Below are 13,971 nucleotides of genomic sequence, written 5' to 3'. Positions count from 1 at the left end.
GCTAAATACCAGGCACACACAACTACCTAAGTAATAGAATTTGGAGAGAACAGGAAGGAAGGGGTGGTGATGACACTGTGCCATTGAAAAGCAAATTACTTACAATTAGTCTTTAGACATCCTTTTTCTTAACATCCTTTTACTGGGTCTCACTGTCTGCCATTCCCGTGGAAAGCCCCAAACTCCCAACAGTTTTTGAAATAAATTTTCTTTGCCTCTCCTGACCCCCTGTCCCTGAACCATGCCTCCTGTTCCCAGCAATGCCTCTTCCCCAGCCCCTAAGAAGAAGCTCAGACTTGAGACTGGGTATTGCCCCCACACTGGGGCCTTGTCTTCAGTCCCAATCAGGACAGTCTCCTCAACAAAGAGCCATTTTCCTGCGGGGGAATTATGCTGTCCCAGCTGCTAGGACAAAGCTGGCCTAGTCAGTTGGGGGGGTTAAATAATTTTGTATTTGTCTTTATGTTTTAAGAATAATGAAGAAACTGAAGCTCAGATACGTTACAGACTCGCCCAAGGTTTCAAGGGTCATTATGCCTAGGGCTGGGGTTCAAGTAAAGATCTTTAAACTGCAAAACCCAAATATGTGTCTCCATCTTCCATGCTCATCCACCCATCACAGTCACTGGCACCTCTCCGCAGGGTGAGAGCAGATATTCATCCCATCCAAGAACCCGCCAGGAAAGACAGATTTATTTAATGGGAATCTGAGGCTGCATGCGACACCTGGCTCTTATCTCTGCAGTTAAACAGGACTTTTTATGGAGCCTTTAAAAGCAAGCTACTTGGGACATAGATAATCGTCAAGAGTGCAGACTTTGGAGTCACACAGCTTCAGTTCCAATACCAGTTCCACCACTTATGAGCTGTGTGGCCACGGGCATGGATACTACTTCATCTGCCATGCCTCAGTGTCCTCACTGAGCAACAGAGATAATAACAATACTTACACCATAGGCCTCCTCCCAGGTAATGGCTTAAGAGGCTGCAGCATTAGCATCACCTAGAAGTTTTCAAGAAATGAAAATACTCAGGTCCCTCCCAGACCAGACCTCCTGAGTTAGAAACAATCAGGACTTCGCAGCGGTCTGGGCTGAACATGCCATCTAGACAACGCACATGTACCCTGAAGCTTGAGAACCATTGCTTAACACATGTGATACACTTGGAATGACCTGAAACAGAGTAAGTGCTCAATAAACATGAATGGCTTATTACTATCACTATCATTACCCAGAGGTGTTATTCACTACCTGGAGGGTCTTGGGTAGATAAGGTTAGTCTGCTCTGGAGGAGAAGAGCTGAGGACCCTTTTCATGCTCAATTAAGTGTTCCGGGTCCCTGTGGACTAGTCTATCTTGTTCTGTCCATTGCATAATTTCCAGCCCCAAGAGCAGTGCTCTGGAGATAGCATGGATCTCACAGTTATTTCCTGGATAGATGTGGCACATCTCTTCTCACTCTCTCTCTTCTCTTAGTCTGCTCTTGAGAAGAGGAGGGGACAATGGAAGCTAAGGAGTGGACTTCAGCACCCACTGGAAACTCCTTGCCTAAAAGGAGCCTTCTCTGCCTACACTGGGCTTAGTGTATATACCCCCTTGTTTTTGTTAGTCAATTAGAGTGTGGTGAATTCAGGAGGAGGGGGCTGTGCTACCAGGTCTTCTGTTTATATTACAATCTATCGATAAGAAAAGTTCAAGAGATAGGGCTCCTGGGTGGTTCAGTGGGTTAAGCCTCTGCCTTCGGCTCAGGTCATGGTCTCGGGGTCCTGGGATCGAGCCTCACATTGGGCTTTCTGCTCAGTGGGGGGCCTGCTTCCCCCCTCTCTCTCTGCCTGCCTCTCTGCCTACTTATGATCTCTGTCTGTCAAATAAATAAATAAAATCTTGAAAAAAAAAAGAAAAGAAAAGAACAGTTCAAGAGAAAAATGGATAAAAACCTTGCATACTTCCCAAAAAAAGGATAGTTGAATGGCTCAGAAGCAAGAAAAGGTGCTCAACATCCCTGGTCTGTAGGGAAATGCATATAAAAACCACAATGTGGGGACGCCTGGGTGGCTCAGTTGGTTAAGCAGCTGCCTTCGGCTCAGGTCATGATCCCAGTGTCCTGGGATCGAGTCCCACATCGGGCTCCTTGCTCGGCAGGGAACCTGCTTCTCCCTCTGTCTCTGCTTCTGCCTGCCACTCTGTCTGCCTGTGCTCGCTCTCTCCCTCTCTCTCTCTGATAAATAAATAAAATCTTAAAAAAAAAAAACCACAATGTGATATCACTATTTACCTACAAAATTTACCAAAATGAAAAGATGGAAAATCCTGGGTGCTGAGGAAGGTATGGAACAGCTGAACTCTCAACCGTGGCTAGTGTGAGAATAAAATGATAATACCATTTTGGACAAATGTTTGCAAATGGCTACCAATGCATACCCTACAATTTGGCATTTCTACTTCTTCATATTACATATCCAACAGAAATGCATTCTGAAAAACATATCTAGAGTGTTCTAAAGCACTATTTTTCATAGACCCGAACTGGAAACTACATAAACAAAACATGTCTGCCAAGAGAAGAATAAATAAATCAAATGTAGTATATTCACACAGTAGAATATTAGACAACAATGAGAATTAAGGAGCTACCATTACAATCAATGATGTGGCAGAAGCTGTTGAACATACCTTAAAAAGAAAGAAGCCATACATGAAAGAATATGTGTATGCTGTTTGATTCCATTTATATGGAGTTCAGCAACAGACCAAACAAATGTAGTCGTTATCCTGGGGAGCACAGTATCTAGAAGAAGCACAAGGGGGCTTCTGAGGTGCTGGTAGGGTATGTGGATCTGAATCCTAGTGACACTGATGTGTTTGGTTTGTGAAAATTCATTGAGATGTACACTACCAATGCATGCACTTTTCTGCATGATCATTTCAATAAAAAGACCCTTACTATTCTTAAAGGAACAGCCCTGTGGAAGGGAGAGGGTCCAGAATTCCAGACTAGGACCTTGAGCTCAGACTTCTTTAGCATTCCACATCTCAGTGTCCTTATCAGTAGACAACAAGGAAATCCAGACCCAAGAAGAGAAGGAAATCACCCAAGGTTGATAGGCAGTGGTTGGCAGAGTTCTTACCTTGGTCACATATAAGGAGGTTGCTGAGGTCATCTGTTTATAGAATCAACTGAATGATGTCTGCAGAGGTACTCTGTACCTGATGACATGGTGGAACTTTGTGGACTGCTATCACTAGCATTCTCTGAGCCAGAGATACATCTGTGGGTTTCTCCATTACCGCCCAGCTTCATGCTCATTCTTTCCAATGACACGTTCTCGTTCTTTCTTGAAAGTGATTACAATTCCTAAATGAGCACACAAAAATAAACCTCTTCATTAACCAGTGGAAAAAAAGTACCACCTGAGTGGAACGTGCACCAGAATGCAACAGAAGCAGAGCAGCATATGCTGGACTAATTAGCCCTGTCTCCACAGATGGATGTGTTCAGCACAGTGGTTGTGTTATGGGGTGAAGTAACTGGGAGCTGTCCTGTTTAAGGAAGCATTTCCAAAGGCCATTCTTCAGAATGCCAGTCCCATGAGATGTTAATTGGTGCCATGAGGTGGCAATTCCATGCTTAAATATATTTTGGGAACTACTAGTTTAAATATTACTTGTTCTTTGTTGCACGACTTCTTGGAAATTTCAATATGCTAGTGAGTATAACAAATCACCAAGACAGGATCAAGTAGGTAGTATATCTCTTATTTGATTATTGGATCCCTTTTGATATGTCAAGCACTTTATGAAAAGTATTTCCTAAAATCCAAAATGAAAAATATTACATAGACTCAATCTTGGTACAAGAGTCAGGGAACCTGGCTTGCAGATCCAGCCTGGTTATCAACCAGCAGGACACTTTAGACAAGGCCTTCTTTTAGCTGAGCCTGCAGGTAACTGGAAGAAAAGGACTTGAGGAAAAGCAAGAGTATGGATATGCCAGAGAGGGGGAATGGTGTTCTAACCATGGTCTTACTTCATTTTTTTTTTTCATTTAATGCCATGTTGTTAGGCAATGTGGTTTCATTATTTATACATGGAGCAGAGGCTGTTGATCTCTTACCTAAAAGCTGTTACCCACCTTTCTTACTAAAAGAAATCTGATTTTCACCATGTAACATTGAGCCCAGTGAAAGGGTGAATCTTTTTTTTTTTTTTTGGTCTAGGAGTAGCCTTAAAAATCAGTTCTGGCCAATGAAATACTAAGGGGAGTTTTCTTGGAGTTTCTGGGACACTTTCTTGTCTGATGAGATGGAGCCATTCAAGGATAAATACTCTTTTTTCATCCCCTCCCTTCCTGATTAAAAAGTGATTAGGTGGAGCACTGGGGTGGCTCAGTGGGTTAATCCTTTGCCTTTCACTCAGGTCATGATCTCAAGGTCCTAGGGTCATGATCTCAGGGTCTTGGGATTGAGCCCAGTGTCAGGCTCTCTGCTCGGCAGGGAGCCTGCTTCCCCCCCCCCACCTCTTCTGCCTCTCTGCTTACTTGTGATCTCTCTCTTTCTTTGTCAAATAAATAAATAAAATATATATTTTTTAAAAGTGGTTAGGTGACTCAGTCAGTAGAGTGTCCAACTCTTGATCTCAGGTCTTGATCTCGGGATTGTGAGTTCAAGCCCTGCATTAGGCATGAAGCCTACAAAAAAAAAAAAAAAGTAAGAAAGAAAGAAAGAAAAAAGTGATTTTGGAAGAATGTGATGGTTGGAGGTATGGCATTCATCTTTTGACCATAAGACAATAAGGATGAAAACCAATGAACTGAGAAGACATAGAAGTGGGAGGGAAAAAACCTGGCTCCTTGATGACATTACTGAATTGCTAAACTAATATTCAAACTACCTACCTCTGACTTATTGTCAAACCAGCAGTAAGTGCCTTCATGGTCTTAGTTACCATTAGTTTGATTTGCTCTTACTTGCATTCACATAGAAACTTACTGGAAATATTTGTGTCTGTTTTTCTTTCATTATTCTATTTTCTGTTTTAAGGTGAATTTGTGATTGATTTAATAGTGAGATAGGAGGCTCTGATGCAAAAATGGACAAAACCCTGAGGTCTCTGTGACTTAAACCAATGACAGCTTATCCTCACACTATCATAGTCCAATGTGGGTTAGATAACTCCATTCCAGCTAGCAGATCTGGAACACATGGTGTATTAGTCAGGTTAAGCGAGGCTAGGCTGCAACAACAAACAATCTCTGACATTTCAGTAGTTTAATACACAAAGGTTTATTTTTGGTTCCTACAAAGTCTATTATGTGTCCATTGGAGCTCCAAAGAAGTTTTCTTCCAAGCAGTGACTCAGGGATCCAGGCTGCATTTTATAGATATAATCTTTGGAAAAGGTGATTTCCAGGTTGCAGAAACTAGAAAAGGGAGAGCTGAGAGTCAGGCACCAACCTTTAAATATTTCAGCCTGAAAGTGATATCACTTCTCTTTATAGTTCAGAGTCTAAAACTAGTCACACATCCCAAGTTAACTTCTAGGGAAGCTGGGAGATACGGGAGAGCATATGGATGTTTGGTGAGTACTAACTGTCCCTGACACAGTTTAATAACAACTTTTAAAATAACCTTGTCTCTGACTGAGAGTCTGAAATGTGTTAAATGGAGGCTGGGTGCAGGGAGAGGTGGTGATTGAAACTTCCCTGACTCTACTGAATCCAGCTTTCAGAAGCCTGGCCAGGTCAGGCCCTAGATTCATAGTAGCACAGAGAAAGAACCAGCTTAAAACCCAGAAATCTAAGTTCTAGTCACTGTGTTCCTATCAACCTCAGGAAAGCCCTTTCTCATGGGCACATCTAATCTATAAAATAAGGGTTTTGACCCTGATTAGTCACTCTGGCTATGCAACAAGTCAACCCCAAACCTAAAACAATAATTTTTTAAAATTATTATTTCTCATGTTTACCATGGGTCAGGAATTTAGGAGTGGCTTGGCTGGGTGGTCAGAGTCTCTTAATTTGAAGGTTTGGTTGGGGCTGAAGATCTACTTCCATGGCAGCTCACTGATAAGGTTGGCAAGTTGGTGCTGGCTGTAGGCAGGATATCTCAGTCCCTCTCCATGTGATCATCTCCACAGGCCTGCTTGAGCATCCCCATGGTGTGTGGCTGGCTTGCCCCAGAACAACCAATCCCAGCCACCAAGATGGAAGCTACGTGCCTTTACCACTTTGAAAGTCAGACATCAACACTTCATGACATTCTCCAGGTCATACAGGTCCATCCTAATTCATTGCAAGAGGGGACTACAAAAGGGGGTAAACACAAGGAAGAGAAATCATTGAGGACCATCTTGGAGGTTCATTTCCTAGACCCTGCCTCTAAATTCTGACATTCTTTGCCTACAATCCAGGACAGTCATTCCCCCTCTCCAGAGACACCTCTCCCTTCAAGGAAAGTGTAGGTGAGACCAAATCTTCTTAAGGTTTCTCAAAGTGCTCCTGCTTCAGGGTGCCTGGGTGGCTCAGTTGGTTGAGCAACTGACTCCTGGTTTCAGGTCTGGTCATGATCTTGCAGTCGTGGGATCAAGCCCTGCATCGGGCTCTATGCTCAGTGTGAAGTCTGATTCAGATTCTCTCTCCTGCTCACTCTCTCTTTCTCTCTCTCTCTCTCAAAAAAAAAAAAAGAGAGAGAGAGAGAGAGAGAGAGAGAAACAAAGGCAAAGTGCTTCTGCTCCAGGATGAGAGATTTTCTAGAAAAAGAATCCTAAGAGTAAACTCATTTTTTAATTTAATTCTTTCAAGTGTGACAGGCACAATTTTCATCAACCCCATTCCACAGATTGGGACATGAGGCCTGGAGAAACTGACTTGTCCCAGTATACACTGAGACAGATTTCGAGCCAAAGCCCATGTTTCTAATACCTCCTGGAACCAGGCTCAGCTCCAGAGAAGTGGCTAGCCTAATCCCTTGCTCCTGTCCAGCCTTGAGCCCAGGTGCCCTCTCCACAGCCTGGGTGGGGGGCAGGTAATGTCTTCCTTACAGAGAAGCATTGGTGGGACCACAGTAGCTGCCATTCCCTTTCAGTGTTTCTTTCTTCTTTGTTTCTTTCACGGATCCCACCCCACCTGGAAGGATGTGCACCCCAGGAACTTTCTTAGAGATGGGAAGTCCCTTCATCCTTTTAATATTTCTAGTGCACATTGAGCTAATGGTGTTGGTGCGAGAACAAAACAGTGCATCTCTGTTCAAGGAAGTGATAATAGAGTTTGATACGTCTGAACAAGGAGAGATTTCTTTCTGAGCTGGTGTAGTAGGGCTTAGCTGTGAAACTGCCCTTTTCTTTAACTGTCAGCAGCAAGAAAAAAAATCTCTTGACTACAAATTTATTAAATGTTGTAGACATAGATGATTTAAAGTTCATGCTTCTGTTCCTGATCTGCCTATTGCTGAGAAGCCCAAACAAAGACTTAACCACCTCAGCAATTTGCCTGCATTTGAGTAAGACACAGGGGCATTTGATGGGGCTCCAGGTCTGAGGACAGGAGGGGGACCAATGGGCCCTGAGCAGCTTCCAAAGGTGCTGCCATTCCCCCTGCCAGGGAGGGACTAGAAGGAACAGCGAATACCCAGAACTGGCATCACCCCCAAAGCCCATTTATTCAGTCACCTGTGTGTCTATGCCCATGGTTACCTAAAACAGGTGTGGGGCACTGGGTGTGTGGGTCATGTGCTGGGGGTACTGTGTGTAATGGTGGGCAGCCGGAGTGTTATGGTTGAGAGTACAAGCCCTAGAAACGTGCTAGAATATTGGCTCCACTACTTACAGCTGGGAAAGCCGTGTGGGTTTTCTTATCTATGAAATCAGGATGACAATAATAATGTCACCTATCTTCAAAGGTTCTTTTGAGGATTCAATGAAGTAACCCTTCAAACATTGCCCCACATGGTGCAAGCACTTAAGATGAAATCTACTCTCATTTCACATGTTCTGGGCATATAGCTCTGTAGAATCAGATTTGGGATGGACATGCATGTGTGTATGTTTTTCTATATCTGTGTACAGTGTGTGTGCAAGAGGGCAGAGGGCATCCATGTGCAGGGGTGTGTGTAAATTCAGTATAATTAAAGACAAGGAACTGGCGGGCAATGTGGGACTCACCCCTTCCTAGGCAGACTGTGGCTTCCATGCCTTCCAGCTAAAGAGTCCACCTCCACCAAGGGGGCTACAAACATGCTCCTCTCCTTTGCCAGGCGAGGGTGGGGAGCACAGATAGAAAACTTCATGATCCCAAGGTCAGAGGCAGAGAATCAAAGTTTCACCTAGTAGTATAATTAAACTTCTGTGGCTTCATGGAGAGCCAAGGAGCCAGGGATAACTCTGGCTGATTTTACTCCAGTTCTTGCACTTTCAGATATTGGGTGGGTTGGCTAGTTCATTGTACCACTGGCCCCCACTGGGGCTCCATCCTATCCCTACTCCTTGAAGGCTGGGGCTTCAGGGACAGAGAGTCAGCCAAGCATAAGACTGCTGGGACTTCCATGTGCTGCCTGCCCCCGGCTCTCACGTTTGACTTAAGAGCAACTAGGCTAGTCATCCCCATGGAAGGATTCAGGCTGCATTTTGTGGATCAGGAAATAGTCCCCGATCAATGAGATTGTTCAGTCAGATCCCTGGTCCCCAGATTTCTCCCTCGAGGTTGATACTGAGGGTGCTGCAAGTGGCTTCTTGGGAGGAAATGATGGCAACACTATCGTCTAGTCCCTGCAACTCGCTCAGCAAGCAGGGACAGTGTCAGGAGAATGGAGACCCGTCCCCATGTGAACTTCTGTGCCCAAAATAACACCCAACCCATCACGGCAATTCCATCATGACTCCTTCCATCAGTCCAATTGTCCTGTCCTCTATACCTGGGAAGGACACTGGGACCCTGTCCTCCACATGTCCTCTCTGGGCCCCCTTGTGACCCAAGTCCTATTTTTGAGGGGAAGCAGAGGACTGGAAAAGCCATGAGGAGTGATGTCAACTGTGCCACTGTGGACTCTGGTCATGCTGCTGGTAGCTTGGCAGTGTGGAAAACGCGTGGCCTGGGAGTAGAGGCTGGGGGTGAAGGCCTGTCTCCTCACCTGGAGACTGAAGGCAGAGTGGTGGTTCAGACACTCTGCAGAGTGTGGGATTCACCCAAAGAACTCATTCCAGGGGAGTGCTCCAGCCCCCAGCACTGATGTTCTAATTCAGGAGGGATAGGATGGGCTTGGGCCCTCCATCTCTACCAGGCATCTCAGGTGATACTGGTATGTGTGTTCTATATTTGTCCCTAAGTTTCCTTCAGCTCTCAATCTGGGAGCCTTCCAGCCCGTGATTCACCAGAACATAAAGGCCATCTCTCTGGGGGCTGCGTGGAGGGCAGTGGTTTTTGCTTAGCTACTGGAGATGGAGAACATCTTGTGTTCCACCACTCCTAGATTGTGGCCCAGATAAGAAGCACTGTGAGTTATATGTAATGCTTGGAAGACTAAATAGCTACAAATATGCCCTTTCTAGCAGAGAACATGTCAGAAGGGGTAGGTGCTCTCCCTATTCACCCAAAGCTCAAGCAAAAATGTTAGCATAATCTTAACTCCCCTTTACTCACATTCCACTTCCATCTCATCAGCTCTACTTTCAAAATCTGCCTCAATATGTCCACATCCCACCATCCATCCTAGTTTGATCTACCATTGTCTCTTTTTTGGGCAAGAGCCTCCCAACTGGTCTCCTGCTTCCACTCCTGCTCTTTCCGTTCTAGTGTCCATACAGCAGCCAGAGACATCCTTATAATGCATGTCTTTCATTTGTGCAAAATCTTCCAGGGATTCCATACCACACCCCACCTAAAACTCTGAGTCTTTATCATGCTTTCATGAGCTAGTTTTCCCTGACTACCTCTCTGACCTCATTTCCTACCACTCTCACCTCCCCACCTCTGTTCTAGACATAAGTCTCTTCACTGTCTCTTGAGCACCCCAAACCTGCTCCCACCACAGGGCCTTTGCACTAGCTGTTCTCCCTGCTTAGGATGCTCTTCTCCCCAAATCTGCATGGTTTTCTCACATACTCCATTCAAGTCTATCTCAAATGGCAAACAGAGAGTTCTTCTGTTCTTCTCTGATGCGGTTTTGTACAGTAAAATCCCCTGTGTGTGTTATTCCCTTATCTAGCTTTGTTTTTCATGTGTGTGTACTGGTTTACAAAGACTTTTCCCTCCAGAAGAACATAAGTTCTGTAATGTCAGGGAAGTTGATTGTTTTCTATTGTGGTCCCAAAGCCTAAAATAGTACCCAGCACACTGCAGGCTCACAAAATAATAAAAGTGGAATGAGTGACATGAGTGGATGAATGGGTGAGTAGAATGACAGTACCTCAGGCCTAGGGCTGAAGCTTGTCTGATTTTTTAAATAAGTATATTAGTCATGAGCTTTGTCATTTCCAATGTATTATTGATGAGTTACGAGCAATACACTCATCCCCGCCTTGGTTACTGGGATGAGCTGGTTGTTATCAAGTGCTCATGTGGCGTCAACATGGCTTGCCTGGGCCACGCAAATGCTCAGTCAGATTTTCAGGGAGTGCCTCAGAGGGCCCCATTCTTGTTCAGTATGGATTCTCACCACATAACCAGTGTGATCCTAATCAGGGCATGGCAAAACACGATCCCCCACCAAGACACCCTGTGTCATGCTGGTGAGTAAGCGACATTTGGCCTTCCGAAGTTACCTCAGGGTTTTAGAAATATATCATTTTCACTGTATTCATTTGTAAAATAGCATAGACTGAATAGCTTAATCAGTAGAAGTGTATTTTCTCACAATTCTGGAAGCTAGATGTCTGAGATCAAGATGTGACCTTGATGTGATCAAGGCTGGTTCCTTCTCAGGCCTCTGTCCTTGGCTTGCCATCCTCTCGCTGTGTCTTCACACCGTCTTCCATCTGCATGTGTCTGTCCTGAACTCCTCTTCTCATAAGGTCACCAGTCAGACTGAATTAAGGTCCACCCCCAATGACCTCATTTTAACTTCATGACCTTATACACCCTGTCACAGTCTCAAATACTGGGGATTAGGATTTCAACAAAAGACTTGGGGGGGGTGGTTGACACAACTCAGCCCATAATGTTTCCCTATTTCCCTTTCAATCTTCATAGAAATTTCTTGGATAAATAATTTTATTTATTCATTTTCTTATTTTTATTTTTTTTAAAGATTTTGTTTATTTATTTGGCACACAGAGAGAGATCACAAGTAGGCAGACAGGCAGGCAGAGAGAGAGGGGGAGGCAGGCTCCCTGCTGAGCAGAGAGCCTGATGTGGGGCTCGATCCCAAGACCCTGAGATCATGACCCGAGCCAAAGGCAGTGGCTTTAACCCACTGAGCCACCCAGGTGCCCCTTATTTATTCATTTTTAGACTTTACTTATTTATTTATTTGAAAGACAGAGAAAGCCAGCTGGGGAAGGAGCAGAGGGAGAGGGATAAGCAGACTCCCTGCTGAATATGGAGCCCAACACAGAGCTTAATCTTACAACCCTGATATCATGACCTGGACCGAAATTAAGAGTTGGATGCTTAACCAACCAAGCCATCCAAGCACTCCTAGCATAAATAATTTTATAAAGATTTTATTTTATTTTTTTAACAGAGAGAGAGAGAGAGACCACAAGTAGTCAGAAAGGCAGGCAGAGGGGAGGGAAGAAGGCTCCCTGCTGAGCAGAGATTCCTGATTCGGGGCTCGATCCCAGGACCCTGAGATCATGACCTGAGCCGAAGGCAGAGGCTTAACCCACTGAGCCACCCAGGCGCCCCAAGAAAAAAAATGCAATTTTAAAGTAAGTTTCCAACATGGGTTTTAAGAGGTTTAATTCTCCTCATGATGCGTATGATTATCATTCCCATTTCACAGAAGAGAGGGGCTGATTGAGGCCTTGTCAGTGAGTTCAATGATAAGACCGGGACTGGACTCACAGTACAGTGCTCATTCCAGCACCCAGTCAACTCCTGTCCTTACAATAAAAGGCAGCAAATCAATATGAAGCATTAATTAATGAAGCCAGCACTGCCTTTTTAAACGTGTGCAATAAAACCCTCATGGAGGAGACAGCTGGCAGGGAGGGGGGTCTTTATGCTCTTGCGTCTCTAATAAGGTTAATTGCTCTACATAGCACACGGTGTACCTCTAGTTGATTTGCTGTGAATGGAACAGTGGGAGGAAGGTGAGGTAAATAATCAGCCCCGTCTCTAAAATGACAACTTCCAACAGGCCCAGTTCTGTTCCCGGAGACCCATGTCCAGTGTTTGAGAGGAGCCTAATGCCACCAGGAGGTGGAGGACACTTTAGCAACAGAGTCCTTCCTGCTGCCCTCCAACCTTTCCATCTAGTGAGGGAAAAAGATTTTACACTTGATAAGCACATACGTGCTCAGGTGACACTTTGAAAACTGGAGCTGGGTGAGCAATAAGATGTAAGGGAGTGAGGTTGGGGGTGTTTTGGTGGCTCAGTAGGTTAAGTGGCTGCTTTCAGCTCAGGACATGATCCCAGGGTCTTGGGATTAAGCCCTACACTGGACTCCCTGCTCATCAGAGAGCCTGCTTATCCCTCTCCCTCTCCCGCTCCCCCTGCTTATGCTCTCTCTCTCTCTCTCTGGCAAATAAATAAATAAAATTTTGAGAGACAGAGAGCAAGCTTCTTGTGTGAAAGGCTGATACACTTCTGTAGTCCTGCCTGCTTCTCCTGGGTGGATGGGCTCAACCTGCTAGATGTGTCAAGTCCCTACAGCATTTTCCCTAACATCAGTTGGTTCTATCCACCCCAGCCCCTTCCTTCCTTTTTTTTTAAAGATTTTATTTATTTATTTGATAGAGATCACAAGTAGATGGAGAGGCAGTCAGAGAGAGAGAGAGGGAAGCAGGCTCCCTGCCGAGCAGAGAGCCTGATGTGGGACTCGATCCCAGGACCCTGAGATCATGATCTGAGCCGAAGGCAGTGGCTTAACCCACTGAGCCACCCAGGCGCCCCCCTTCCTTCCTTTCTTTAATGGGACTGTAATGCCTGGAGTCACAGAAGCCATCTTGTGTCTATTAGACTGAGCATGGGGATGAGAGCCAGCTTGTTGAGGAGGGGGGAGTGAAATGAGTCTCTGATGATAAGACTGAGTAGCTAAATCAATACCAGCAACACCTGCCCCTGGTTACTTGCTATTAAGGAAAAAAAAAAAAACCCTCCTTTTAATTTAAACTATGTGGTTAGGTTGCCTGTTAATTGAAGCTAAATGCATTTCTCATGATACATGTGGTGAGTCAAAAACAAGCTGTCTGTAGAGATCTGCCCTGAAGAGCCACCAGATCTTCAGGGATCCTCTACCTGGTTTTTAACTGGAGTGAATGGAAGTGGCTTCACAGATATGGTGTTTGAGAAGGTCCTCATCACCTACAGGACTTCTCTCCTCATCCCTCCCTCTCTGTAGGGTGAGAAGTAGTCTTGGCTCTCAGCAAACAGTATTCTCAGATTCTTGCCATCTTAACCCCATCTTGTCAGATGTTGCCCAAAGAAAGATCTTTTCCCTAGATGAAAAAGAAATGGAGAAGATCACTCCCGTGGATTCAACCTTGGAGTCTCCACAGTGTCTTCCATCTTCCCTCAGCAGCCCTCTTTCCAGGTCATCCTTAGAGATGATAAACACATCCCCAGCTTACCATATAGGGTGCAAGGAAAAACCCAGAATAAAATCACCAAGTACCTCAGGAGAGAGGAATACTAAAGCATGACCCATAATAACAATTTCTCACATTTTCCAGCAACCCACTTACATGTTCCCAGCTAATCTCTGAAGGAGGATTTTTAATCCTGTTTTCTGGGTGAAGACCTTACCCGGATCCAAGCTGGCAAGTCATGGGTGCTGAACAGAACTTTGGAGCTGAGCTGTATTGTTTGGTGATGTT

Source organism: Neovison vison, chromosome 1 (assembly GCF_020171115.1).
Source record: "Neovison vison isolate M4711 chromosome 1, ASM_NN_V1, whole genome shotgun sequence".
NCBI classification, from domain to species: Eukaryota; Metazoa; Chordata; class Mammalia; order Carnivora; family Mustelidae; genus Neogale; species Neogale vison.
Note: the sequence above shows the minus strand (reverse complement) of the source record.